This window comes from Stegostoma tigrinum, chromosome 17, assembly GCF_030684315.1.
Source record: "Stegostoma tigrinum isolate sSteTig4 chromosome 17, sSteTig4.hap1, whole genome shotgun sequence".
In the NCBI taxonomy this organism is placed as follows: domain Eukaryota; kingdom Metazoa; phylum Chordata; class Chondrichthyes; order Orectolobiformes; family Stegostomatidae; genus Stegostoma; species Stegostoma tigrinum.
The window spans coordinates 53980295-53986294 of record NC_081370.1 but is presented as its reverse complement, the minus strand read 5'-3'; positions in this window follow the sequence as shown (position 1 = coordinate 53986294).

Genomic DNA, 6000 nt, shown 5'->3' with positions numbered 1-6000 from the left:
TATCGTGGGAGCAGATGCGGCGGAGGCGGAGGAATTGGGAATAGGGGATGGCATTTTTGCAGGAGGGTGGGTGGGAGGAGGTGTATTCTAGGTAGCTGTGGGAGTCGGTGGGCTAGGGTGTAGAAGGATGGGTTAGTAAATTTGCAGACGGCGCTAAGGTCAGTGGAGTTGTGGATAGTGGCGAAGGATGCTGTAGGTTGCAGAGAGACATAGATAAGCTGCAGAGCTGGGCTGAGAGGTGGCAAATGGAGTTTAATGCAGACAAAGTGAGGTGATGCACTTTGGTAGGAGTAACCGGAAGGCAAAGTACAGGGCTAGTGGTAAGCTTCTTAGTAGTGTAGATGAGCAGAGAGATCTCAGTGTCCATGTACACAGATCCTTGAAAGTTGCCACCCAGGTTGACAGGGTTGTTAAGAAGGCATACAGCGTTTTAGCTTTTATTAATAGAGGGATCGAGTTCCGGAACCAAGAGGTTATGGTGAAGCTGTACAAAACTCTGGTGCGGCCGCACTTGGAGTATTGTGTACAGTTCTGGTCACCGCATTATAAGAAGGATGTGGAAGCTTTGGAAAGGGTGCAGAGGAGATTTACTAGGATGTTGCCTGGTATGGAGGGAAGGTCTTACGAGGAAAAGTTGAGGGACTTGAGGCTGTTTTCATTAGAGAGAAGAAGGTTGAGAGGTAACTTAATTGAGACATATAAAACAATCAGAGGGTTAGATAGGGTGGATAGGGAGAGCCTTTTTCCTAGGATGTTGACGGCGAACATGAGGGGCCATAGCTTTAAATTGAGGGGTGAAAGATATAGGACAGATGTCAGAGGTAGTTACTTTACTCAGAGTAGTAAGGGACTGGATCACTTTGCCTGCAACGGTAGTAGATTCGCCAACTTTCGGTACATTTAAGTCGTCATTGGACAAGCATATGGACGTACATGGAATAGTGTAGGTTAGATGGGCTTGAGATCGGTAGGACAGGTTGGCCCAACATCGAGGGCTGAAGGGCCTGTACTGTGCTGTAATGTTCTATATGTTCTATATGTACTATCTCTCAGAAAGAAAATTGAGAGGTTTCGCTAAATCTGCACCAGACACTCATCAGAACGCAGTAAGAATACTCTGAAAATTTTGGTCTGCTTATATCAGGAAAGAAATACTGGAATTGGAGACAGTCCAAAGAAAACTGATACCTGGTGAGGTATTGTCTTATGGGGAGAGATTGAGTAGATTGGACTAGTACTTGTTGGAACCCAGAAGAATGCTTGGCGATCTTACTGAAACATTAGATTCTTACAGGTATTGACATAGTAGACATGGAAAGGTCGTCTCTCGTTGTGAGACAGTCGAGGACCAGAGGGCATCATCTCAAAATAAAGGATCACAGACATGAAGAGAGATCTCTTCCTGAGGGTAGTGAATCTGTGGAATTTTTTACCCCAGAGGGCAGTTTAAGTTGATCTTTAACTATCTTCCAGGCTGAGATAGACAGCTTTTTAATCAGGAAAGCAATGAAGAGCTATCTGGAAAAGTCAGAAAGTGGGGTTGTGGATAACGAGATCAGGCAGGAAGGAACATTTCCCCTTGGCAGAGAGATCAATAACCAGGGGCATAGATTTAACATAAGAGGCAAGAGATTTAGAAGGGATGTGAGGAAAGCTTGTGTTTGACCCAGAGGATGGTGGGGATCTGGAACTCACTACTTGTAGCAGTAGTACAAGCAGAAAGCCTCACATAAGAAGTATTTAAATGTGTATTTGTGATGCCAAGGCATATGTGGCTATGGGCCTTTTGATGAAAATGGGAATAGAAATAATTAGGTGGTTGTTTTTGACCAGCACAAACTCCATGATACTAGGGGCCTTTTTCTGTGCTAGAGATCTCTGACTCTATACATGCATGTCACATGAGCTATAATACAGATGAGTACCAGGTTATCCATTCTGGTAGCAAAAAACAGGAAGACAGGTTATTATCTGAATGATGATGGACTGGCAAAGGGGGGAAGTGCATTGACACCTGGATGAACTTTTGCACCAGTCACTGAAAGTAAGCATGCAGGTGCAATGGACAGTGAAAAAAACAAGTGGTATGTTAGCTTTCATTGCAAGAGGATTCGAGTACAGCAGCAGGGATATCTTGCTGCAATTGCATGGCCTTGGTAAGTATTGGGGAACAGGAGGCTGAGTTGGATAATAAACCATGATCATATTGTATTTTGGAGCAGGCTCAAAACATGAATGGCCCACTCCTGCTCTTTCTTCCTATATTTCTATTACAGAAAATAATCATGTGTGATGGTATTCAAATGCTGGTAATCCCAAAGCTAAATGAATTTAATTTGTCCAAGTCAAGATCACACTCCTGTTCCATATAAATGTGGAACAATCTAGACATCAATGAGAAGCTGCCACGTCAGATATGTCAGCTACGACTGCCCATGCAACTTGCTATATGACAGCTTTAGTGTGTGCCTTTAAGGCTGAAAACAGGAGGTCAAAGACAGGAGATCAATTCATGAGAACCAAAAGGTGACACCAAAGTTATGTATGAAAAATTTCCAGGATATAGGAGGAATGAAAGATTCGCTAATTAGGAAGATCCCACATGTTTTCAGTTTCTGGGAGAAAAAAGGGTGAAACAGATCAGCAGATAATCTAACACATCTTCATTTCAGCATAAACAGGGCATGGGGAAGATGAAGAAGATAAAGTACAACTTATTAGTTGAGCAGGAAGAAGAAAAAGTTTGAAGGAGTTGTATTGACAAGCAAAAAGCTTATGTTTTGAAGAAATAAAGGTCAATAAGTGATCAAATGGTGAGTCTTTATCCTATGAAGATTTATAAAAGGTAACCTGATCCTGGTTTCCTAAGCAAAACATCTCTTGATATTTTTAACTTCAAGGGAATATTAGAATGTTATCAGAGGTTTAATATAAATGACTTGTGGGAGCCAAGTTCCCTGTAATAGTATCCTTTTGAGTTATTGAAGTCAGTTCTTAAACATGAGTGAGTAACTACAAAGAGTATTTGCCCTTTCTTCTTTCTTTATAATGTAGAAGTTCATTGTGGAAGGCTGTCACTGTCTATTTGACAGTCTCAGTGCTAGTTATCATAGAATCCCTACAATATAGAAGCAGGCTATTCAGCCCTTTGATTTCACGCAGAACCTCCAAAGATCATCCCACCCAGACCCACCTCTGACCCTATCCCTGTAACCCTGCATTTCCCATAGCTAATCCACCTTGCCTACGCATCCTGGGACACTATAGGCAATTCAGCAAGACCAATCCATTCAATCTGCACATTTTTGGACTGTCGACGGAAACTGGAGTACCCAGATGAAACTCACACAGACACAGGGAAATTGTGTAAACTCCACACAGCCACCTGAGGCTGGAATCAAACTCAGGTCCCTAGTGTAATGAGGCTAACCACTGAGCCACTGTATAAAGCATCGATGAATATGAACAAATACCTTTTCAACATTTCGTGAATCTAAACCTTATGACTTCTCCATCTCAAAGGGAATATTGTTACATATGCTTTCTACATTTTCAAGCTAGATTTATCCTGAGAATATTTATTTAATAGGTCAAGATTATCATGTGGCTTTGTCATCTTTTAGATTCAAAATGTGATATCTAAATACTGAATAGAAAAGGGCATTACCTTTGGTAACCCTCACCAATTAACAAACCATTTTCCAGCTTGGTTTTGTAGCTCTGTGGGGGTGGAGAGCCTGAGTTATTACATCAGAATGACAGTTCAAGTCTCACAATTCAGCCTGGTTATTAGAAAATATACTGACAATATTTCAAAGCTAACCACTTAATTCAAAAGTAAAACAAATATACTGACAATATTTCAAAGCTAACCACTTAATTCAAAAGTAAAACAAAGAGCTGCGGACGCCAGAGATTTGAAATAAACAAAAACAGAAAGTTTTTGGAAAAAAAACTCAGCATCAATGAGAGAGAAATGGAGTTAACCTTTCTAGACTGAAGAAGGGTCAAAAAAACAGTCAAAGCGTTAACTCTGTTTTTCTCTCCATAGATGCTGCCAAACCTGCTGAGCGCCTTCAGCACTGCTTGTTTCGTTTAATTCAAAATTAACTTGAGCTTGCGGATGGAAGTAATAAAACAAGAAATAAAATACAGCTACGAACCAGCTTCCGACGTCAGTCATGGCACAGTTGTTTGTGCTTCTGTCCCTAGGCCAGAACATTCTGTTTTTGTTCAACCACAATCCTGGTGACTGACCATTGTGTTGTACAAGGTAGTCTGCACCATTGCTCACCATGTGATGGATTTGCTTCTACCATCCTCTTTCATGATCGGGATCTACAGAACTGCAGGGTTTGGTGCAGTAGAGAAAGCCCAATTGCCAGCCCAATAAGAAGAGGCTCCTGTCTTTAACAAGGTGTCATTTATCGCATGTTAGCAACTATACACCAATTACATTAATATAGTAAACATTGCTATATGAAGGCAACTTGGGTGGAAAGTCTAACTCCTTCAAGATCCTGAGTTATCCCCACAACCCAGAAAATCCGCATGGCATCATCATAGTGGCTAGTGCTTGAAGTAGCACTTAGCATTAACCCTTTCAGGTCCTTGCACCCTTACTCAACAGGTTCCACTACAGGACTGGAAGGCAAATCTCAAACCAGACAATCCAACGAGGTCTTGAGGTGGTGCTGTACAGTCAGAGATAAATCTATGGGCAGGTTGCTCCCTTTGATCATTTCTTACTGTCTCAAACCAGTCATTAACAAAAAATTGTTCATGACTTTCAGCAAAGCCTCTAAAAATTCATTAATATGTCCCACAATACTCCAGTGATAGTTATGATTGATCTAATTGAACATCCTCAAAAAATTGAAAGGCCCAGTCCTTCTCCCGTATTTCTAGATTTACTCTGATTCTGATTTGAATTACGGGTGCAAAAATTCCAATTATTGTTCCCATTGGATCATGATTTTTAAAGAGCCCCAAAACGTAATGTTTTTAAACTATGGAAGAAATAAGAGCCACTTAGCTTTTTATACATAAAAAATTCCATATTTCTATCCATTTTTATTGTAAAAGCCCAGTTTTACCAGAGCACAAAATATGACTATCTTGCAATCCAAAATTTTAAAACATCATGTATCTCAGAAAATACTCTTCTGGAGAATGTTGCATTTTTATTCTGAAGATATCAGTTGGCTATTTTTTTTCTCTCTCTTGCTCTTTGAGGGGCTATGTAGTTGTCCTTGGGAAGAGGTGTTGACATCAAAGCAACTGTCCTTTTGTAGGGAAACATTTGATCTTTATGGAAAACCCATTAAGGTCTTAAATCTAGAGATAGAATCAAAAAGTCCATTTGGAAGAGTGACTGTACCAGAGATCAGTGTCGACAAAAGGGATGCTGCATGGATTGTGTTGACTTTGATAATTGCTGTCAACAGTTATCAAAACTGGAGACAAAACATCTGACCAATAATGTTGACATAAAAGTGCAACAGTCAAGTCTCTGAAACAACCTGATTTGAATGGAAGAAAATGAACTGTAAAATCAAATTACTCTGCTAAGTATCTGTAAAATGTATATTTGAAGCCAAAATGGTATAGAAAGCTGATCAAAATCAAATGCATGCCTTTTAGTGTTGTGAGAAGCACAAAGGACAAACTGTGCATGTTTGTTTATCTTTTATTCATATTCTAATTTGCAAGTAACCTTTATATCAGAGTTCTAAAATGACTCATTGCCCTAAAGTTTTGTAATGGCTGAAAATCATCACATTCAGCTTCAAAAGAATGTCTTCTAGTGTGCCTGAAATGCACATTTAAAGAATGCAAACCACTTTGAGGTGTACCCATCTCTCTTTTAATGATGTGAAAGCTTAACATGACTTTTTCTCCTGTTGGTTCCAAAATAACTTCCTTAGAATACAAAAACAATGACAAACAACAGTAAGGATTGCAGTGCTGAGTGCACTTGACACACTGTGCGATTATGAG